A 24,336-nucleotide genomic window follows, 5' to 3' on the forward strand; every position below is an offset into this window, starting at 1 on the left:
GACATGCGCGGCCCCGCTCTCTAGGGCGTGCGCCCGCCACCTTCTGTAAATTTAAAGGGCCAGCGCACCATTGATTGGTGTGCTGGCTAATCATCCCTGCCTCCTTCCCGAATAAAAGTCTCCTGCCCCTTCCTGCCCTTGCCGGATCTGTGCCCTAGTGCCTTTGAGAAAGCGTTCCATACTGTGTATTCTGCTCTGCCTGTTGCCGTACCCTTGCTACCGTCTACTCGCCTTTGAACCCCAGCAGCCTGCCCTGACCTCTGCTACGTCCGACTATGCCCCTGCCTGCTCCCTGTGTACCATGCCATATCAGCTACCAGTGAGGTCGAGTTGCTACTGGAGGATACGACCTGGTGGTTACCGCCGCAGCAAGTCCATCCCACTTTGCGGCAGGCTCTGGTGAAAACCAGTAACCACTTAGAACCGGTCCTCTAGTACAACCCGTGTCATCGCCTCTCTGGTCCAGAGGATCCACTACCAGTCCTGCCGGTACGTTACAGTAAGATCCGGCCATGGATCCCGCTGAAGTTCCTTTGCCAAGCCTAACGGACCTCACCACCATTGTGGCCCAGCAAGGTCAGCAGCTGGCCCAGTTAACCGCCATGTTGCAGCAGCTCCTGCCATCTCAGCAACAGCCAGCTCCTCCGCCTGCATCTGCTGCATCTCCTCCGCCTGCAGTTGCTTCCGGTTCCAGAATCCGTCTGTCCCTGCCTGACAAGTATGACCGAGATCCTAAGCAGTGCCGAGGGTTCCTGTCGCAGTGCTCTCTCCACCTCGAGCTACTGTCTGACCAATTTCCTTCTGAGCGAGCCAAGGTAGCCTTTATTCTCAGTCTACTCTCCGGGAAGGCCCTGGCCTGGGCTACACCGCTGTGGGACCGCTCTGATCCTGCCACCTCCTCCGTCCAAAACTTCTGCCAAGAATTCCGGAATGTTTTCGAGGAACCTGCTCGGGTTACCTCCGCAGAGACTGCCTTACTGTACTTGAACCAAGGAGCCTCTACCGTGGGTGACTATGGCATTCAATTTCGCACCCTAGCCTCTGAGCTGAACTGGAATAATGAAGCCCTCTGTGCCACATTCAAGAAGGGACTAAACAGTGAAGTAAAGGACGTTCTGGCTGCACGAGAACTTCCTTCCTCCCTTAGTGACCTCATCTTGCTGGCCACCAGAATCGACAAGCGTTTCGCCGAGAGACAAGAGGAACTCCTTCTAGACGCTACCCTCGTCTGGCTCCTGTTTCTCAATGTCCACCTCTACCCCTTTCTGGGCCTCCCACCATGGAAGCCATGCAGGTGGACCGGTCACACCTGACTCTGCAAGAACGAAGCCGTCGCAGAGACGAGAACCTGTGTCTGTACTGCGCCAGTACTGAGCACTTCCTACGTGATTGTCCTCTCCGTCCACCGCGTTCGGGAAACGCTCGCACCTAGTAAACGCGGGAGAGGCGTTGCTAGGTGTGGATTCCTCCTCTCCACGTCTCATCATATCCGTGCAGTTGTTCCTCCCTTCCAAGTGCTTCTTCATCGCCGCAGCCTTATTGGATTCCGGTTCAGCTGGCAACTTCATTCACGCATTCCGGTTATCCATCTAACCAAGCCCCTCATCATTTCTACGGTTAATGGTGAGAGCCACTGTGCAGTTCCGTACCCTGCCACTGCAGATGGACATTGGAATTTTTCATACAGAGACTTTAGAGTTCCTTGTCCTTCCCTTCTGCTCCTCCGAACTCCTCCTGGGCCTGCCGTGGCTACAACATCTTAGTCCTGTCCTGAATAGTGTTGAGCGGCATAGGCCATATTCGAATTCGCGAATATTCGCGAATATATGAACGAATATTCGTCATATATTCGCGAATATTCGCATATTCGTAAAATTCTCGTTTTATTTTCGCATACGCGAAACTTCGCGTATGCGAATATTTGCATATGCGAAAATCAGCATATACAAAATTAGCATAAGCAAAAATTCGCAAATGCGAAAATTAGCATATGCTAATTTGCGCATATGCGAACATTCGCACACCAGTCTCACACAGTAGTATTAGAGCCTTCTTTACACCACACAAGCTGGAAGTAGAGAGGGATGATCACTGTGATGTGTACTGTGAAAAAAAAAAATATTCGTAATTACGAATATATAGCGCTATATTCGCGAATATTCGCGAATTCGCGAATATGCAATATTCGCGAATAAAATTCGCATTGCGAATATTCGCGAGCAACACTGAACTGGTCCTCCGGTGAGATCCTGCGTTGGGGTACCTCCTGTTCAGACCGGTGTCTCAAGCCTGCTCCAGTCAAGCAACTTCCGCAAATTTCTCCGCCTCCCGGTCTGCCAAAACCATACCACAGCTTTGCGGATGTCTTTTGCAAAAAAACAAGTCGGGGTCTTACCTCCTCACAGATCCTATGATTGTCCTATTGACCTAATGCCTGGTTCCACTCCACCTCGTCCAGAGACGCTTGCCATATCTGAATATATTCGTGAAAACTTCCAGAGAGGATTCATAAGGAAGTCTTCTTCTCCTGCTGGGGCTGGCTTCTTCTTCGTGACCAAGAAGGACGGTTCCCTTCGCCCCTGTATTGACTACAGAGGACTCAATAAAATCACCATCAAGAACCGTTACCCTCTGCCCCTAATCTCCGAGGGGCAAAGATCTTCACCAAATTGGATCTTTGAGGGGCCTATAATTTGATCCGTATCCGTGAAGGCGACGAATGGAAGACTGCCTTTAACACCAGAGACGGTCACTTTGAATACTTAGTGATGCCTTTTGGACTTTGTAATGCACCTGCAGTCTTCCAAGAATTCGTTAATAACATCTTCCGGGACCTTCTTTACACTTGTGTAGTAGTATACCTTGATGATATTTTTATTTTTTCCTCTAATTTGGATCAACTTCGAGTTCATGTCCGACAAGTACTCACTCGGCTCAGAAAGAACCGCCTCTATGCCAAGATTGAGAAATGCCTGTTCGAGCGTTCCTCTTTGCCCTTCCTGGGGTATATCATCTCAGCTCAAGGACTCCAAATGGATCCTGCCAAGCTCTCAGCGGTCCTGGACTGGCCACGCCCCTCTGGACTCCGAGCCATACAGAGGTTCCTGGGTTTTGCCAACTATTACAGACAATTTATTCCTCATTACTCCACCCTGGTGGCCCCCCTTGTGGCTTTGACTAAGACGGGTGCTAATCCCAAAACCTGGACTCCTCAAGCTGAAGAAGCCTTCCAGTCCCTGAAAGCCTCCTTTGCTTCCGCATCTGTTCTTTCCCGGCCTGATCCTTCCAAGCCATTCTATCTTGAAGTGGATGCATCCTCGGTGGGAGCAGGAGCTGTGCTTACTCAGAAGTTTTCCAGAGGCAAGACCATAACTTGTGGCTTCTTTTCTAAAACCTTTTCTCCTGCTGAGAAGAATTACACTATTGGGGAACTTTGGAGAAGTGGAGACATCTTCTCGAGGGTGCTCCTCACCCTGTGACCATTTTCTCGGACCATAAGAACCTAGCCTACCTCCAGTCAGCTCAGAGACTCAATCCCCGCCAAGCCCATTGGTCCATCTTCTTCGCCCGCTTCAATTTCCAAATTCATTTCCGTCCTGCTGCCAAGAACGTCAGAGCAGATGCCCTTTCTCGCTCTTCAGATGTGGTGGGGACATACCTACTCCTCAACACATTATTCCACCTGAATGTCCCATCTCAGTTGCACCTGTGGACTTGCGACTTCTTCCCCCGGGTAAAACCTATGTTCCTCCTCGTCAGCGGTTACAGGTTCTCAAGTGGGGTCACGCTTCCCTCTTTGCCGGTCATCCTGGGATTAAGAAGTCTCTTCAGTTAATCTCCCAAAGATATTGGTGGTCCTCGCTGGAGGAAGACGTCACTAAGTTCGTCCAGTCCTGTGCGATCTGCACCCGTGACAAGACTCCTCGTCTAAAACCGGCGGGTCTTCTTCTGCCGCTTCCAGTTCCGGAGACCCCTTGGTCGCACATCGCCATGGACTTCATAACTGATCTACCTTCCTCTCATGGTATGACGTTTATTTGGGTCGTGGTGGACCGATTCTCTCAGATGGCTCTCTTTGTGGCTCTGCCTGGTCTCCCGTCCACGCCTCAGTTGGACAAACAGTTTTTCCTACACATCTTCCGCCTCCACGGTCTTCCCAGACACATCGTCTCTGACCATGGGGTGCAGTTCGTTACCAGATTTTGGAGGGCTCTTTGTGGACAGCTCGGGGTCAAGCTGGACTTTTCTTCCTCGTATCACCCTCAGTCTAATGGTCAAGTAGAATGGGTGAACCGGTGTCTGGGAGATTATCTACGCCATTTTGTATCCTCCCGCCAAGATGATTGGTCAGACTTACTCCCTTGGGCAGAGTTCTCTTATAATTTCAAACAATCTTCCTCCACCAATAAGTCTCCATTTTTTGTGGTTTATGGTCATCACCCTCTGCCACCACTAACTCGGACTGCCGCTCCCTCTTCTGTACCAGCTGTAGAGGACCTTCTTCAAGACTTCTCTTCCATTTGGCCAGAGACCCACTCAGCCCTCCTCAAGGCCTCGACCCGTATGAAATTCCAGGCCGATAAAAGTCGTAGAGCTCCTCCGGAATTCAATCCTGGTGACAAGGTGTGGCTTTCCTCGAAATACATCAGATTTAAGGTACCAAGTTACAAGCTGGGCCCTCGTTACTTGGGTCCCTTCAGAGTTAAGAGCCGCATTAATCCGGTGTCCTACCAGCTCCATCTTCCTCCCTCCCTCAGAATTCATAACTCTTTCCATGTCTCCCTTCTCAAACCTGCCATCTTTAATCGCTTTTCTCCTAAACTTCTTTCTGCCACCCCTGTCACTGGTACTTCAGATATTTTTTCGGTTAAAGAAATCCTAGCTACCAAGGTCTCTAGGGGGAAAATTTTTTCTCTGGTTGACTGGGAGGGTTGCGGTCCTGAGGAGAGATCCTGGGAGCCTGAAGAGAATACCGCAACCTCATCCGTAGTTTTCTGGGTACCAAAAAGAGGGGGAGACCAAAGGGGGGGCTACTGTCACAGCCAGCGCTCCGGTACCCACCTCCGGACCGGAGCGCTCGCTTCCCCGCTCCTCCTTCCTGGGATCCCGGTGCCTCTCACACAGTCACACTGACCGGGAGCACGGGATCCCTTGTGTCGGGGACGCGGCTGCCGTGGTGGCTGGTCCCCGCTCACGCGCCGTGTCCCTGTCTGACTTACCTGGCTCCTCGTTCCCGGCGCAGACTGGCCCTGCCTTCCGGCGTGCGCGACCCCGCTCTCTAGGGCGCGCGCGCCACCTTGTGTAAATTTAAAGGGCCAGCGCACCATTGATTGGTGTGCTGGCTAATTATCCCTGCCTCCTTCCCTAATAAAAGTCTCCTGCCCCTTCCTGCCCTTGCCGGATCTTTGTGCCCTAGGGCCTTTGAGAAAGCGTTCCATACTGTGTATTCTGCCCTGCCTGTTGCCGTACCCTTGCTACCGTCTACTCGCCTTTGAACCCTAGCCGCCTGCCCTGACCTCTGCTACGTCCGACTATGCCCCTGCCTGCTCCCTGTGTACCACGCCATATCAGCTACCAGTGAGGTCGAGTTGCTACTGGAGGATACGACCTGGTGGTTACCGCCGCAGCAAGTCCATCCTGCTTTGCGGTGGGCTCTGGTGAAAACCAGTAACCACTTAGAACCGGTCCTCTAGTACAACCCGCATCATCGCCTCTCTGGTCCAGAGGATCCACTACCAGTCCTGCCAGTACGTTACAAGTTGTAGGCCGCCATACTGTCCCACTTTGGTTCTCCACTGCTCCTCTGGTCTGGGGACCTATTGTTACGGCTCATAGCAGTAGGTCCCCGGTCTGCAGGGGCAGTGGAGCAACAAAGCTGATGGTAGTTACTGCCCACAGCTGCCCAGTGCCCGCGCTTCCACTTTGCTATCCTCCTGCTCCTCGGTGCAGTGACGTCAGCCTACCATTTCTTTCATAGTGGTCCAGACCAGTAACCAGTGGCTGTGGCTGCCATTACTGATTTTTTTTCTAGTACGCCCTGGGGCACCAAGCCAACATACCCTACATTACATACAATGCTCCTGTCATGTAGCTGGCACCAGGTCTTCATATTTTACACTATATACAATGTGCCCATTATATAGGTGGCATGCTGTACTGTATCATACCCCCTGCACAGAGCTAGGTCATCACTTGCCAACGTAACCCTGCAGACATGATGACTTTGTCTTTGTGGCTTTATATAAATTTATACTATTGACCTTTCCGAGCTCTAAATTTAGAAAGTTTAATACAGAAATAACAGGGTCCATGTGAACTAGCGCTCGGAGTGCAGCTGGACACCTCTGCTCCTGATCCCAGCTGTGGGTGGTCAGCGACATCTAAATAACATGTAACAAGGCCGTGTCACCCCAAACTGTGCTACTGCAGCCAGCGGAGGCCAAGAAAAACAGGGCACAGAAGGGTGGTCAGCCCAGAGTACACACTGAGTGTGGGAAAGAGAGACGACAGATTTGGGGGTCGGTCAGATGGATACGATGGAGGCCTGTCCACTCCGGTCACTCAGCCTCCACCCTTGTAACACTGCCTGGAAGCCCAGAGGATAAAGACAAAATAGAGGCGGAAAGACAAAGGACATTTCTTCAGGATCAGACTCTACAGGGGTTGTTGTAGTCCACTGTTTCCCAACCAGGGTGCCTCCAGCTGTTGCAAAACTACAACTCCTTCGGCTGTCCGGGCATGCTGGTAGTTGTAGTTTTGCAACAGCTGGAGGTACCCTGGTTGGGAAACACTGTAGTTGTCTGGAACCACATACGCATAGCTCTGCGTAGGAGCTGTATACACCAAACGTGAATTTTTAGAACAAACCGCTGCTGGTTGCTTTCTTATTTTAAAGCCTTCAAAGCTTTTCAAAACTACAACTGAAGACTGTCAGGACATGATGGGTGTTGTAGTTTTGCGACAGCTGTAGAGAAACCGGTTGGGGAATAGGTTGCAATAATGTAATGCAGAAAAAGGCCGTCAGAGCATGATGGGAGTTGTTGTGTGAAAGGTTGGGCAGTAGGATGCATTGTTGAGATGCATGGCTGTCAAATCACAATGGGAATTGTAGTTTTAAAGCATCATGATGGGAGTTGTAGTTTTAAAGCAGTTAAAGAGCCACAGATTGGGGAACACTGAGTACAGTACAGACCAAAAGTTTGGACACACCTTCTCATTCAGAGTTTTCTTTATTTTCATGACTATGAAAATTGTAGATTCACACTGAAAACTATGAATTAACACATGTGGAATTATATCCATAACAAAAAAGTGTGAAACAACTGAAAATCTGTCATATTCTAGGTTCTTCAAAGTAGCCACCTTTTGCTCTGATTACTGCTTTGCACACTCTTGGCATTCTCTTGTTGAGATTCAAGGGGTAGTCACCTGAAATGGTTTTCACTTCACAGGTGTGCTGGTGTGGAGGAGGAGGTGTGATGGTGTGGAGGAGGAGGTGTGATGGTGTGGAGGAGGAGATGTGATGGTGTGGAGGAGGAGGTGTGCTGGTGGTGGTGGGGGGGGGGGGGTGCTTTGCTGGTGACACTGTTGGGGATTTATTCATAATTGAAGGCATACTGACCCAGCATGGCTACCACAGCATCTTGCAGCGGCTGCTATTCCATCCGGTTTGCGTTTAGTTGGACCATCATTTATTTTTCAACAGGACAATGACCCCAAACACCTCCAGGCTGTGTAAGGGCTATTTGACCAAGAAGGAGAGTGATGGGTGCTGCACCAGATGACCCGACCTCCACAGTCACCGGACCTGAACCCAATCGAGATGGTTTGGGGGAAGCTGGACCGCAGAGTGAAGGCAAAAAGGGCCAACAAGTGCTAAGCATCTCTGGGAACTCCTTCAAGACTGTTGGAAGACCATTTCAGGTGACTACCTCTTGAAGCTCATCAAGAGAATGCCAAGAATGTGCAAAGCAGTAATCAAAGCAAAAGGTGGCTAGAACCTAGAATATGACAGATTTTCAGTTGTTTCACACTTTTTGTTATGTCTATAATTCCACATGTGTTAATTCATAGTTTTGATGCCTTCAGTGTGAATCCACAATTTTCATAGTCATGAAAATAAAGAAAACTCTGAATGAGAAGTAGTGTTGCTCGCGAATATTCGCAATTCGAATATTATTCGCGAATATCGCATATTCGCGAATTCGCGAATTTCGCGAATATAGCGCTATATATTCGTAATTACGAATATTCTTTTTTTTTTTTTTTTTATTTTTTTTTTCTTCACAGTACACATCACAGTGATCATCCCTCTCTGCTTCCAGCTTATGTGGTGTAAAGAAGGCTGTAATACTACTGTGTAAGACTGACGTGCGGAAATTCGCATATGCGAAAATTAGCACATGCTAATTTTCGCACATGCTAATTTTCGCACATGCTAATTTTCGCATATGCTAATTTTCGCATATGCGAATTTTCGCATGCGTCAATTTTGTATATGCAACTTTTCACATATGTTAATTTTCGCATACGCGAATATTCGCATATGCGAAAATAAAACGAGGGTATAACGAATATGCGAATATTCGCGAATATATGACGAATATTCGTCCATATATTCGCGAATATTCGCGAATTCGAATATGGCCTATGCCGCTCAACACTAATGAGAAGGTGACCAAACTTTTGGTCTGTACTGTATATCTCAGAATGTCAAGACTTCGATGACGTCAGGTCTGGGCGAACAGGGATGGCCGCAGTAGGATCTCCGCACCTTGTCACCTAGTTGGCTGCTTACAGGAGACTCTTTTAAACAATACCATGAGGAGTGGAAGAACAGCAGCTTATACAATTCTAACTCTGCTTGCTGCCAGTAAATGGAAAAAACTGAAATGCCATCCTTCACCAGGTTGCACTCACTGCTGAAGGTTTGTTACTGTTTCATCTAGACAATTGTTTCTATGCACCTCAGTATAGGGGTTCAGAGGTAGCAGTTACACCTGGGCTCTGGTGACTGTGATGGCCCAAAGGCCCCTGTGCCAAATAAGAATATTTTAGTATAAAGGGCACATTACAGGTGGGGGTGGATGTTACATTGGGGACGCAGGAGCTTCAACCCAGGTATCACAAATCTCTGTCCTGCTAGTTTGCTACAATGTGTCAGTGCATTGTGCAGATAAAATGTATCAGTAGTTTATTGCCTAGACTGGAAAGTATTGTGTTAGGATTCCAGAGCTGACGCCACATTACAGGATTTTGGTGAATGACCAGTAGACTCAGAGCTACTCTCAGTGAGATTCTCCACATTGCTACATCAGATCTGAAATTTTGACAGGAGTGAAGACTCTGACATTAGACAGACCCAGTGTCTGGGCATCTGCTAAACCATCTCCAGGGAGCAATGTCCTACTGTCTGCACCCAGGAACCCAGTCACGTAACCAGGTCTCACAGAGAGGGTCCACAGGTCTGGAGGTCCTGCAGTGCTTCCACCTTAAATGCCTGATATAGTCTGCAGGATAAAACTTACCAGGAAAGGTTAAAGGGAACTGTGGTAGCGCGGTGTGATGAGGGCAGATGTTGTTACCCAAGGGCAGTGTTTCTCAATTCCAGTCCTCAGGGCCCCCTAACAGGTCATGTTTTCAGGATTTCCTTAGTCTTTCACAGGTGATATAATTGTGGTGATGCCGGATTCACTGACCATAATTATGTCACCTGTGAAAGACTTAGGAAATCCTGAAAACATGACCTGTTAGGGGGCCCTGAGGACTGGAATTGAGAAACACTGCCCTAGGGGCAGATGTCATTAAAGGGGTACTCCGGTGCTTAGACATCTTATCCCCTATCCAAAGGATAGGGGATAAGATGCCTGATCGCGGGAGTCCCGCCGCTGGGGACCCCCGGGATCATGCACGCGGCACCCCGTTTGTAATCAGTCCCCAGAGCGCGTTCACTCCAGGACTGATTACCGGCGACTACAGGGCAGGCGGCGTGTGACGTCACGCCCACGTGTGATGTCACGCTCCGCCCCTCAATGCAAGCCTACGCGAGGGGGCAATAAAGACTCTAACGCCAAGTTACGGACAACGGTAGCTTTACTGAGGGTAGACGGTTGGTAAAGTCTATACAGTTCAGTCAGGGCCCGAGGGGGTGACCAGTGACACAGAGACCTTAAGGGCTTGCTGGGACTTGTAGTAGGACTGGACAATTGAATGCAGACCACGCTGATTTGACAGATGACAGGAACTGACTTGACTTACATAGTTACATAGTTAGTACGGTTGAAAAAAGTCATACGTCCATCAAGTTCAACCAGGGAATTAAGGGGTAGGGGTGTGGCGCAATATTGGGGAAGGGATGGGATTTTATATTTCTTCATAAGCATTAATGTTATTTTGTTCCATGAATGTATCTAATCCTGTTTTAAAGCTGTTAATTGTTCCTGCTGTGACCAGTTCCTGAGGTAGACCGTTCCATAAATTCACAGTCCTCACGGTAAAGAAGGCGTGTCGCCCCTTGAGACTAAACTTTTTCTTCTACAGACGGAGGGAGTGCCCCCTCGTCCTTTGGGGGGGTTTGACCTGGAACAGTTTTTCTCCATATTTTTTGTATGGGCCATTAATATACTTATATACATTTATCATATTCCCCCTTGAACGTCTCTTCTCAAGACTAAACAATTGTAACTCCTTTAATCGCTCCTCATAGCTAAGATGTTCCATGCCCCATATTAGTTTAGTCGCGCGTCTCTGCACCCTTTCCAACTCCGCAGTGTCCCTTTTATGGACAGGTGCCCAAAACTGAACAGCATATTCCAGGTGAGGCCGTACCAATGCTTTATAAAGGGGGAGTATTATGTCCCTGTCCCTTGAGTCCATGCCTCTTTTTATACATGACAATATCCTGCCGGCTTTGGAAGCAGCAGCCTGACATTGTGCTATTCTGTAGTCTGTGATCTACAAGTACACCCAGATCCTTCTCTACCAGTGACTCTGACAGTTTAATCCCCCCTAACACATACGACGCATGCAGGTTATTAGTACCCAGATGCATAACTTTACATTTATCCACATTGAACCTCATTTGCCAAGTGGATGCCCTGACACTTAGTCTATCCAAGTCATCTTGTAACTTATGCACATCCTCTATAGACTGTACTGTGCTACAAAGCTTGGTGTCATCTGCAAAGATAGAAACAGAGCTGTTAATACCATCCTCTATATCATTGATAAATAAATTAAACAACAGCAGGCCCAGTACTGAACCTTGGGGTACACCACTAATAACCGGGGACCAATCAGAGTACGAATCATTGACCACCACTCTCTGGGTACGATCCATGAGCCAGTGTGCAATCCAGTTACAAACTAAAGTTTCCAAGCCCAAAGATCTTAACTTACCTGTCAGACGTCTGTGAGGGACAGTATCAAATGCTTTAGACTTGACTCCTAAAGCTGTGACTTTATCTTATATGACTTGATGGTGGCTGCAGGACTGGACTTTGAGGCTTCAAACACACATGAGGCGACTGCACTGGACCTCAGCAGGGACTTGAAAGGAGAGAGAGAAGCTCCACCCAGGGCTTATATGGGGAGACTAGCAGGGAGTCCATAGGTCACTCTTGGGATCACCTGGTCACTGGTACCTCCTGGGTAACAATCACATGACACATAACATGACATAACTCTTAAAGATACAGCACATTTTATAATACAATACACTGCAGAACATATGTACAGGGGGGAACAGGTAGAGGGGCCCTGGGGACACTGAAGGAGGCTGCCTGACAGGACAGAAAGGGTATGGGGTAACATCTCCCGTACTAGGCCACCACAGAACCAATCAGCAAATTTTAGCATTTATAACGTTTGACAACGCGTTATATATGCTAAAATCATTATGCTCACCATCCCCGGGGGACGTTTGTGCCCCCAGGGATGGTGAAGATATTAAGTTAGAAAGTCCCCCCGACCGCCCGGCAAGTAGTCCCCTGGGTGGGGACTTACACTTACCAGCATCCATTGCTCCGCATTGCTCCAGCCGTGACCCGCCCCGAGGGGTTGAATGACGGCTCGCGTCACCGCTCAGCTCTGTCTGCTTAGGGAGCAGAGCGATGACGCAAGCCGCCATTCAAGCCATTGGTAAGTAGAAGCCCCCGCCCAGGGGACTACTTGCCGGGCGCCCGAGGGGGGGGGGGGGGGTACTTTATAGTGCTCTTGGTTCCAGGGCGCTGTACATATGCTAGGAGCTACAATAAATAACAATGAATGTCATACAGACTAAATGACAGACTGACATAGAGGGCCCTACCTCTAAGGGCTTACAATCTACAAGGGGTGGGGTGGAAAAACAGTAGGTGAAGGGGACAGCAGCTCATATGTGAGGGGATAGGCCATTTATGAAGAACGTACACCTTTTATGAAGAACATATACCTTTTTTCATATATTTGTTCAGATGAGGTACACCCAATCAAAAAGGGATTAAAAAATAACTTGCTTTACACAGACAATGATAAATCCCACCCATTGTGTAGGTGAAACATTCAGTTTATAATGCTACGGAGGGCAGGGACGCGTTCACTATGGCTGGAACAATGCTGCCATCTAGTGTACACACTGAGCACTACAGGAGACCAGCAGCTGCATTTAGATACATTATAATTATGAATACATGCTTACATAGTTAATGAAAGTGTGGTGTCCCAGTACCGTATTACATACCGTACCTAGTGTAGAGGTCATCAAAGTCAGAGTAACTACGTTCAGGTAGGGTCCCTCAGGTGGGACAACCCCTAGTCGCCTCTTCTCAAGTCTAATTATCTATTGTTAATATATGTATATATTTAATAATAGTATATATCTAGGATAATGTATAGTACTTACCTTGTTCAGTGTCGCAGGACCTTCGGTCATGTAACCATGTTAATATCCTCTATGATATGTTGGAGGACCTTAGGAGGTCCTTGGGTCACGTGTTACCCACAAATCTTTGTAATGGTGATTGACACAAGTATGGACCAATTAGCACTAGTCCAGGGAACTGTAGCCAATTATTGCTCTCTTGGGTTGCTGCTCTCGTGGATGCCAGACTAGCAGGACGGATCTGCACAACTTTCAAAGACACGCTAGGCCTCAAAACCTACCAACCTCAGCAGAACTAAAACAGTGAGTTCTAAACTACCCCGCTAAAGCTAGCGTGACTACTGGACCGGCAACTAATTCCCCTAAATCCAGTGGAACAGCGCATAATACTTAAAGACTCTAACTTGCTAAAGTCCCAACCTTTGTCAATCTCCAAAGAAAGCAGTTGTATGCATAGAGACTGTTCCGTTATTGAAGCTTGCAGAAAATCTTCAGTAAAAGTTATACCTGTTTCAGAAAACTCTCCGGTTGTGGACATTCTACTATTATCTGCCTCCCTATTGCTCTTGGGAAGGGTGGCGGTAGGACAAGCATTACTGAGGAGCCCTCACCCTGGCATCACGAATAGCAAGGGTTAACAAGCACCCTTTAATTACCGCACCGCTACACTCCCCATACCCTACATCCCCCAGGCTATCACAAGAGTGATAGACAGTGCAAAACATATACATAAGAATGCTATGTGATACAGCCTATAGCAGTGGTCTACAACCAGTGGCTCTTCAATGGCCCTCTGGACAGCAAAAGGCATGCTGGGAGCTGTAGTTTTGCAACAGCAGTTTGGAAACCATTGGCCCATACCACACTCCATGGCTGCAGACACAAATACACAGTTTCAGACCTGAACTATCTCTTCCTGCTTGTTCAGTGTCTGCACAGAGATTCTAGGAAGTGTCATAGACACAGTACAGTCAACCCTGACTGCCCCCTTGCACTGTGGGGGCTTAGTTTATCTGTGTTAGCTGTTTGCATTCACAACCAAGAGAACAGTGGGGCAGGTTTATCAAAATTGTGAGACAAAAAGAAAAAAAATATATATTTATAGCAACCAATCAGTGCTCAACATAAGACAGTCTTAAAGGGGTACTCCACTGCCCTGTGTCAGAAGCTCCGCTCGCAGCGTCCGGAAGTTTATTGTTTCCGAATGGTGTGTGCGGGCTTCCGTGTTCAGGGCCGCCCCTCGTGACGTCACACCCGCCTCCTCAGCGAAAGTCTATGGGAAGGGGGCGCGATGGGAAGATGTCACGAGGGGCGGCCCTGAACACGGAAGCCCGCACACAGCGTTTGGAACAATAAAGTTCCGGACGCTGCGAGCGGAGCTTCCAACACAGGGCAGTGGAGTACCCCTTTAAACCCTTTTAACTATCCTGCCCATTATGAAGAATTATGCTAGTTCTACATTTACTTGCTATACCGCTCTGCCGTGGATTGACTACTTTTTCTTCTTTATACGGTCCCCCCAAGTCTAGCGTTTCAGTTCAGGTCCTGATGACGTTTGTCTCACAATCCTTTGCGGCTTGAGGCGGCAGCTGGTATACGGGGGCTTGGCTATTTCTTGTATTTCCTCACAAGCCAGCCCCTTGATGACATTTGTGGTCCATCTGTACATCCTGACGTGCCGACGTTCCCTCTGTTCCTGCATTCTACAGATTGCCGAGATCACGGGACGCCGGCACATCAGGATGTACAGATGGACCGCAAACGTCATCAGGGGGCTGGCTTGTGAGGAAATACAAGAAATAGCCAAGCCCCCGTATACCAGCTGCCGCCTCGAGCCGCAAAGGTTTGTAAGACGAATGTCATCGATACCTAGACCTGGGGGACCATATAAAGAAGAAAAAGTAGACTATCCACGGCAGAGCGGTAAAGCAAGTAAATGTAGAACTAGCATAACTCTTCATAATGGGCAGGATAGTTCAAAGTTAGTTAAGCCCGGAATACCCCTTTAATAAATTTGCTCCAGTGAGTGCAGCTCTGGGGTATTGGGCGTATTCACACATAGCAGCTGTGTTGCAGCAAATGGAACTGAAAAAAATAACTAAGCAGGTTTCTAGAGCACCACTAAGGGGGGGGGGGTATATTTTTAAGCTTTGTGCTATAAAATAGCATATTTTTTTTATTATCCGGAAAAGATAAATTAGTGACCACTGTATCCAAAAAAATCTACTAAAACCATTTCGAAAAAAACACTTAACTAGTAAAAAAAAAACTAACGCAAAAAAACATATGCGAAAAAAGCATCACGCTAAAAAATAAAAACATGTAACACAGACCAGAAGAAAGAAAAAAAGAAATATTTAATTCTTCCTATTGCATTTCCAGATAGTCTATAACAGAGCAAGACCATAAAAAGTGCTAAACAGTTGCAGAGCTATGGCGACACCTAGTGGTTATTAGATGCCTCTGGTCATCGATCCTATTTAACAATGTTACCAGCTCACACAATGCTTGTTCCTCCAGTTTTCTTAGCTTCAGTCGTGTTTTTCTTGGACTGCGGGATCCTTGCAAGATGAAGTATTATCAAGAAGGCTCCTGATCTGCTTTCTGCTGCAAAATGGGGGGAAAGAGAAGTGTAACCAAAAGTCCCAGCACTGAACCCACACACTGGGCTGTCACTAATAGAAGATGTAACATCAGACGTCTGCAATCTATAGCTTAAAGGGGTACTCTGGCGGAAATTTTTTTTTTTTAAATCAACTGGTGCCAGAAAGTTATACAGATTTGTAAATCACTTCCCTTTAAAACTCTTAATCCTCCCAGTACTTATCAGCTGCTGTATACTACAAAGATAGTTCTTTTATTTTTTAATTTCTTTCCAGTCTGACTACAGTGCAGAGCAGGGGCAAATCCCCATAGCAAACCTCTCCTGCTCTGGACAGTTCCTGACATGGACAGAGGTGTCAGCAGAGAGCACTGTGGTCAGACTGGAGAGAACTATAAAACTGTGGTGCATACAGCAGCTGATAAGTTCTAGAAGGATTAAGATTTTTAAATAGAAGTAATTTACAAATCTGTTTAACTTTCTGGCACCAGTTGATTTAAAAAAAATGTTTTCCACCAGAGTTCCCCCTTAAGATGGTAGAAAACTATACCCCCCAGCATTAGGGAGTCAAAGGGTGAGGTAGAATCCATGACAGAGGGAGAGCTACGGGTTAAGAAACAAAATGAGCTACAGCCCGTACCAATGACCCCCCCCCCCCCCCCCCCTTAGTGACAATACAAAAGGAGAGACCCCTCTGGTGCTGAGAGATTTGGGATCTCCACGTCTCCTAAATTCCTCCCTACAGGGTTTACCAGTCTTTTATTAAGAAAACAAAATCGATGCATATCCAAACTGTGATCTCTTAGGTGTTGCAAAACGCCAACGGCTGTCCAGGCATGCTGGGAGTTGTAGTTTCGCTAAATTATGGGCAAGAGAGCAGTAGTCTTCAAACTGTTCAGATGTTGCAAAAGTGCAACTTTTATCATGTCCGGACAACCATTGACTGTCTGGGCACGGGGGGAGTTGAAGTTTTACAACATCTGGAGGCCCACAGTTTGGAGACTACTGCTCTACTGCCCATGATTTAGCAAAACTACAACTCCCAGCATGCCCGGACAGCCAATGGCTGATGAGGCTTAGCAGAAGGGGGTGGTGCCTCATCCAGTTTGACAGATTTACTATGGTGTAAATTCTAGCTGAAATCTACATCACCCCAAAGCTGGCATGAATTTCAGATTGTGGCGCATGGACAGCTACGGAGGCGCCAAAGATTTCATAGTCTATTCAGGAATGCATAAACAGAGCAATTTTTTTTTCCAAAAACAGCACCACCCCTGCCCTTGGGTCATGTGTGGCATTACAACTTGATTCCATTCACTTCAATGAAACTGAACTGCAATACCACACGCAACCTGAGGACAGGGGTGGTGCGTTTTTTTTTTTTTTTTTTTAAGGAATCCGCTGTGTTTTTCTAAACCTGGAATACCCCTTAAAAATGGTTATCCAGGATTAGAAAAAACTTACCTTTTTTCCAGAAACAGCGCCACTCTTGTCCTCAGTTTGTGTCTGGCATTGCAGCTTAGTTCCATTGGAGTGAATGGAGCCAAGTATTGTTTTGAAAGCTGCACCATTTAGCTGCAATTTATCAGAATCATTATAACAAATGGAAATGTGACTGCATTGTGTGGATACTACCCTGGAGCCCTTTATTTGATAAAACCTATTATTTGTGCCAGTACCACAGTATCGGGACAGGATAAGAAAGGGAATCTTTACATTGACAGAAAGCAGAGACCATTAGGAAGTCGCAGAACTGTCCATTCTACAATGCTAAAGCTTTAGGCTGTGTTCAGACATTTAGGATTTTAAAGGGGTATTCCAGGAAAAAACTTTTTTATATATATCAACTGGCTCCAGAAAGTTAAACAGATTTGTAAATTACTTCTATAAAAAAAATCTTAATCCTTTCAGTACTTATGAGCTTCTGAAGTTGAGTTGTTCTTTTCTGTCTAAGTGCTCTCTGATGACACGTGTCTCGGGAACCGCCCAGTTTAGAAGAGGTTTGCTATGGGGATTTGCTTCTAAACTGGACGTTTCCCAAGACAGGTGTCATCAGAGAGGATTTAGACAGAAAAGAACAACCTTAACTTCAGAAGCTCATAAGTACTGAAAGGATTATGATTTTTTAATAGAAGTCATTTACAAATCTGTTTAACTTTCTGGAGCCAGTTGATATATAAAAAAAAGTTTTTTCCTGGAATACCCCTTTAACTGCAATGGTTAAAAAAAGGAAGGAAACATAAATTAAAGGGTATTAAGACTCCAAAGGATAGGGGATAAGATATATGATCACAGGGGTCCCGCGATCTCGGTGCAGCCCTCGGCACTACCTCCGAGACAGTGACGTGACCTCACGACCACGCCCCCTACTGATGTCATGCCACGCCCCCTCCATTCATGTCTATGGGAGGGGGCATGACCTCACTAGGGGGCGTGGCGTGGATAGGGGATAACATGTATAAAGCCGGAATACCCCTTTAAGGACACATATACAGGTAGGACTGAGATTTCTCCTGCTTTCAAATCAATTTCTGGTTTTATAATCAAAAACTGCAATTAAAAACCTGAGCATGTGAACACAGCCTTATACTGCACTATACCCCTGTATAACATCTCTAGGTAGGCTGATATTTAGTACTGTAAGAGACTGGTTGACATATTGATTTCTAGTGTTGCTCACGAATATTCGCAATTCGAATATTATTCGCGAATATCGCATATTCGCGAATTCGCGAATTTCGCGAATATAGCGCTATATATTCGTAATTACGAATATTCGTTTTTTTTTTTTTCACAGTACACATCACAGTGATCACCCCTCTCTGCTTCCAGCTTGTGTGGTGTAAAGAAGGCTCTAATACTACTGTGTGAGACTGGCGTGCGAAAATTCGCATATGCTAATTTTCGCATATGCTAATTTTTCGCATATGCGAAAATTAACATATACGAATTTTCGTATATACGAATTTTCGCATATGCGAAAATACAAGGAGAATATAACGAATATGCGAATATTCGCGAATATATGACGAATATTCGCTCATATATTCGCGAATATTCGCGAATTCGAATATGGCCTATGCCGCTCAACACTATTGATTTCCCCCCAGCCTCCCCGGGGACAGATATAACTAAGAAGCAGCTGAAGGGAATTCATATCAACGTGACAGGAGACGACTCCAGGGAAATGCAGGACGCATCATCATCTCTTATCAGCTCTGCTACATATGACTGCGGATCAGATCGCCCGCACTGTCTGACATCAGATGGTTGTGATCCCTCCCTCAGGTAAATGTCTCTCTAGGGTGCACCCCATAACCCAAAAGATTAGTTACAGGTCCCTCAGCCACCGCCCAATACCTGTAAACCCCACCGCTCCAAATACCACTGTGCAGAATGCGGAGGCATCTTCCTGCACTATAAATAGGGAATACTGGGGTATTCAGTATAACGAAATATACATGTGATAATATTTGTTCCTTGTATAGTAGTGTGGTGGCCCAGTACGGGAGATGTTACCTCGTACCCTTGCTGTCCTGTCAGGCAGCCTCTTTCGGTGTCCCCAGGGCCCCTCTACCTGTTTCCCCCCCTGTACATATGTTCTGCAGTGTATTGTGTTATAAAATGTGTTGTATCTTTAAGAGTTATGTCATGTGATATGTCATGTGATTGTTACCCAGGAGGTAACAGTGACCAGGTGATCCCAGGAGTGACCTATGGGCTCCCTGCTAGTCTCCCCCATATAAGCCCTGGGTGGAGCTTCTCTCTCTCTTCGGCTGAGGTCCAGTGCAGTCGTCTAGTGTGTGTGTCCAGAGTGTTGGAGACCTCAAAGTCCAGTCCTGCAGCCGCCATCAAGTCAAGTAAGATAAAGTCACAGCTTTATGAGTCAAGTCAGTCCCTGTCATATGTCAAGTCAGCGTGGGCTGCATCCAATTGTCCAGTCCTACTACAAGTCCCAGCAGTTAAGGTGTCTGCGTCACTGGTCACCTCCTTGGGCCCTGGCTGAACTGTATAGACTTTACCATCTGTCTACCCTCAGTAAAGCGACCATTGTCCGTAACTTGGCGTTGGAGTCTTTATTTCCCCCGTGCCTAGCCCAGGATCCAGCGGTATACCTTTGTGTGGTTTTAGGCTAAACCACACCCTGGCGTCACAAGGGGTTAATGCTAGTGATGAGCGGCATTGCCCATATTCGAATTTGCGATATTTCACGAATATATAGACAAATATTCATCCTATATTTGCATATTCGCGTATTCGCGGAAGAAAACAGTGAGGGGGTGGGCAACTTTACTATTGGTTGCTAGGGATGTTGTTGATAACCTCTGACAAGTGTATTTGCATTATTCTAATTGGCTACTAGTGAAAAGAAGGAATATGCAAATATTCACATATGCGCAAAAAAAGCGAATATTCACAATTTTGAAAATATAGCGAATATATTCGCAATACTCGCAAATACTATTTGAAATGCGAATATTCGCGCCCAACACTAGTTAATGCCATCTGCCCCTGGGGTAAACATCTTCCCTCATCACACTCCGGTACCACAGTAGTATTATTTGGTACCTGTATGACTATTGTTTAGGGGTATAAAGTATTATGAATAGAAAATGGTCTTACCTATGTTAAAAAAAATAAAAATAAAAAAAAAATATATATATATATATATATATATATATATATATATATATACAGTGGGGGAGATTTATCAAAACCTGTGCAGAGGAAGAGTGGTGCAGTTGCCCATAGCAACCAATCAGATTGCTGCTTTCATTTTCCACAGGCCTCTAAAGAGGCCTGTGGAAAATGAAAGCAGCAATCTGATTGGTTGCTATGGGCAACTGCACCACTCTTCCTCTGCACAGGTTTTGATAAATCTCCCCCAGTGAGTGTATACAAGCTAGGTATGTCAGACTTCCACAAAGCACCCAGTATATAATGCACCTAATGCACCTATGGCCTTTTAACTACAACTCCTAGCATATCCTGATAGACCTTCAGTGCATACTGGGAGTTGTGGATTTGGACATTCTAACTCTAGGCTTTTACTAAAGGTCTCCAGCCCTCAGGATATGCTGGGAGTTTAAGTTTCCCTACAAATAAACACTGTAGGAAGAGTTATTGATGGACCTTAAAGAATTTTTCATTTCATCTGGCTCCAAAAAGTTAAACAGATTTGTAAATTACTTCTATTTAAAATCTTAATCCTTTCAGTACTTATCAGCTGCTGTATGCTCCACAGGAAGTTCTTTTCTTTTTGAATTTCTTTTCTGTGTGACCACAGTGCTCTCTGCTGACACCTCGGTCCATGTCAGGAACTGTCTAGGGCAGGATAGGTTTGCTATGGGGACTTGCTCCTGCTCTAGACAATTCCTAAAATGGACAGAGGTGTCAGCAGAGAGCACTGTGGTCAGATAGAAGATAACTTCCTGTGGAGCATACAGCAGCTGATAAATCCTGGAAGGATTTAGATTTTTAAATAAAAGTAATTTACAAATCTGTTTAACTTTCTGGCACCAGTTGAAATAGCATTTGAAATAGCATATACGTCTGGAAATGAATCACTAGGGGCGATTAATTCGGCTATAGAAGTAAATGGGGTCCTCTGCTCCAGTTAAAGTGGTACTCCGGTGAAAAACTTTTTTTTTTTTTTTTTTTTTTTTTTTTTAATCAACTGGTGCCAAAAAAGTTAAACAGATTTGTAAATTACTTCTATTAAAAAAAATCTTAATCCTTCCTGTACTTATTAGCTGCTGAATACCACAGAGGAAATTATTTTCCGTTTGAAACACAAAGCTGTCTGCTGACATCACGAGCACAGTGCTCTCTGCTGACACCTCTGTCCATTTTAGGAACTGTCCAGGGTAAAAGGAAATCCCCATAGCAAACATATGCTGTTCTGGACAGTTCATAAAATGGACAGAGATGTCAGCAGAGAGCACTGTGCTCATGAGGTCAGCAGACAGTTCTGTGTTTCAAAAAGAAAAGAATTTCCGTTGTAGAATTCAGCAGCTAATAAGTACAGGAAGGATTAAGATTTTTTTAATAGAAGTAATTTACAAATCTGTTTAACTTTCTGGCAGCAGTTGATTAAAAAAAAAAAAATGTTTTTCACCGGAGTACCCCTTTAACAGTATACATTGATTTTGTTGGTGCTGGTTTTTACCTTGCGTTTTTATTCAGTTGATTCCTAAACATGATGTCATTTATTCCTATTATAACTATACAAATGTACACAGAAATGTATTATTATAAAATGTAGTCATGATAGGACATTTTTAGGACATGTACTGTTATATCTTAAATACCACACATCATAGATCTATAGAGGGCAGTATAATTATATATATAAAATACATAGTAAAATCATTGCACAATATTTACATACATATGCTGGCTGTCAGTGAATGTAAATATTTTTATTTATATTCAGACCCCAAATCCTATCCTGCTACCACAGTTGGTAGTTTGGTAGAATGCATCAGTGTAGACCAGTATTTCCCAACCAGTGTGCCTCCAGCTGTTTCAAAACTACAACTCCCAGAATGCCCGGACAGCCAAAGGCTGTCCGGGCATGCTGGGAGTTGTAGTTTTGAAACAGCTGGAGGCACACTGGTTGGGAAACACTGGTGTAGACAATCTTTTAAGAGTTGTGCAAAGCAGCAGACATCTCTAGTCCTGAATTCAAGGCTGATGGCTGATACCTACACTTGCACACTGTTACAAACCCACAGCCCATGTGGGCAAGACTAAGGACAAGTTTAAGTTGTTGTGGGAAGCGCAGACATGTGAAAAGTTAAAGGGGTATTCCAGTGGAATTTTTTTTTTTAAATCATCTAGTGCCAGAAAGTTAAACAGATAAATTATTTCTATAAAAAAAAAAATCTTTATCCTTCCAGTACTTTTTAGCAGCTGTATACTACAGAGGAAATTATTTTCTTTTTTAATTTCTTTTTTGTCTTGTCCACAGTGCTCTCTGCTGACACCTGATGCCCGTATCAGGAACTGTCCAGAGCAGGAGAAAATCCTCATTAGCAAACCTATGCTGCTCTGGACAGTTCCTGACACGGACAGAGGTATCAGCAGAGAACACTGTGGACAAGACAAAAAAGAAATTCAAAAAGCAAAGTATTTCCTCTGTAGCATAAAGCTGCTAATAAGTACTGGAAGGATAAAGATTTTTTAATAGAAGTAATTTACAAATCTTTTTAACTTTCTGGCACCAGTTCATTAAAAAAAAAAAGTTTCCCCCCGGAGTACCCCTTTAAGATTGGTCTGGGTCTCTGAGATCCTCTACGATCATGTGAGGTATAGTCGGGTGAAGTGCGCCCCTGGCTCGGTACTCAAAAGTCGGCACTGAGATGCCGAATGATCTTAAAGGGGTATTCCAGGAAAAAACTTTTTTATATATATCAACTGGCTCCAGAAAGTTAAACAGATTTGTAAATTACTTCTATTAAAAAATCTTAATCCTTTCAGTACTTATGAGCTTCTGAAGTTAAGGTTGTTCTTTTCTGTCTAAGTGCTCTCTGATGACACCTGTCTCGGGAACCGCCCAGTTTAGAAGAGGTTTGCTATGGGGATTTGCTTCTAAACTGGGCGTTTCCCGAGACAGGTGTCATCAGAGAGGACTTAGGCAGAAAAGAACAACCTTAACTTCAGAAGCTCATAAGTATTGAAAGGATTAAGATTTTTTTTAATAGTAATTTACAAATCTGTTTAACTTTCTGGAGCCAGTTGATATATATATATATATATATATATATATATATATATATATATATATATATAGTTTTTTTCCTGGAATACCCCTTTAACTGTTGACATGTCCTTGCTGTATGTCAGAAGTTAATCCAAATGACAATAATGCTTTAAATATAAACATGAACATTTTCTTTTCTTGAAAATTTTTTTCTCAGTTCAGATCTCAGCAATACTAAAAGATCATATTTTTGTTTAAAGCATGCTGCACACACAGAGGAGGGTATCCTGCTCCCTTATATCTATGGAGCACACCCTCAGAAGCAGCAGCATGGAGGACATTATAGACAGTACTCAGCAGTGTTTGTTCTGAATCCAGCACTTACTAGAGCTTTTAGCAGCTTTTCTGTGTCTCTCTGCCTCATACACACTCCCCAGCAACCTCCCCCTTGTATAGTGTATTCTATGTTGTGCCAATTTTTATGCTGATTACACTTCTACTCATAGCTGTTACTTGTCTCTACTACTTATTACTTATTTTATGTGCAGGGTTTCTTTGTTTCCCATTTTTTCTATGTGGAATATACATTTACTTGTGCAGAGTTATATATACATATTCTGTTGTATTTTTCCTTTTTTCTTGGGTAAATTCTTTATTATACCCAATTATTTTTTTATACTACTTTTGTCTAGTACTTAAAGGGGTATTCCAGGCAAAAACGTTTTTTTTTTTATATATCAACTGGCTCCGGAAAGTTAAACAGATTTGTAAATTACTTCTATTAAAAAATCTCAATCCTTCCAATAGTTATTAGCTTCTGAAGTTTTCTGTCTAACTGCTCAATGATGATGTCATGTCCCGGGAGCTGTGCATGATGGGAGAATATCCCTTGCATGATGGGAAAATATCCCCATAGGAGCTGCACAGCTCCCGGGACGTGAGTCACCAGAAAGCAGTTAGACAGAAAACAGCAACTCAACTTCAGAAGCTAATAACTATTGGAAGGATTAAGATTTTTTAATAGAAGTAATTTACAAATCTGTTTAACTTTCCGGAGCCAGTTGATATATATATATAAAAAAAGTTTTTGCCTGGAATACCCCTTTAAATATGCCTATTATATTTTCTGAGTGCAATTTTTGGTTGGTATAACTTTTGAGTGGATAGATT

The 24,336-nt window shown here is 45.0% G+C and overlaps 1 long non-coding RNA gene across 1 annotated transcript in view; it reads right to left on the bottom strand.

Annotated features, from left to right (window-relative positions):
* Positions 1 to 15,237: 15,237 nt before the first annotated feature.
* Positions 15,238 to 24,336, bottom strand: part of LOC130294494 (uncharacterized) — a 221,478-nt gene continuing 212,379 nt past the window's right edge. The window contains exon 5 of the long non-coding RNA XR_008848517.1: positions 15,238 to 15,466. This is a non-coding gene — a long non-coding RNA (uncharacterized LOC130294494). The remainder of the gene's footprint in view (positions 15,467 to 24,336) is intronic.

Source organism: Hyla sarda, chromosome 10 (genome assembly GCF_029499605.1).
Source record: "Hyla sarda isolate aHylSar1 chromosome 10, aHylSar1.hap1, whole genome shotgun sequence".
Classification (NCBI taxonomy): domain Eukaryota; kingdom Metazoa; phylum Chordata; class Amphibia; order Anura; family Hylidae; genus Hyla; species Hyla sarda.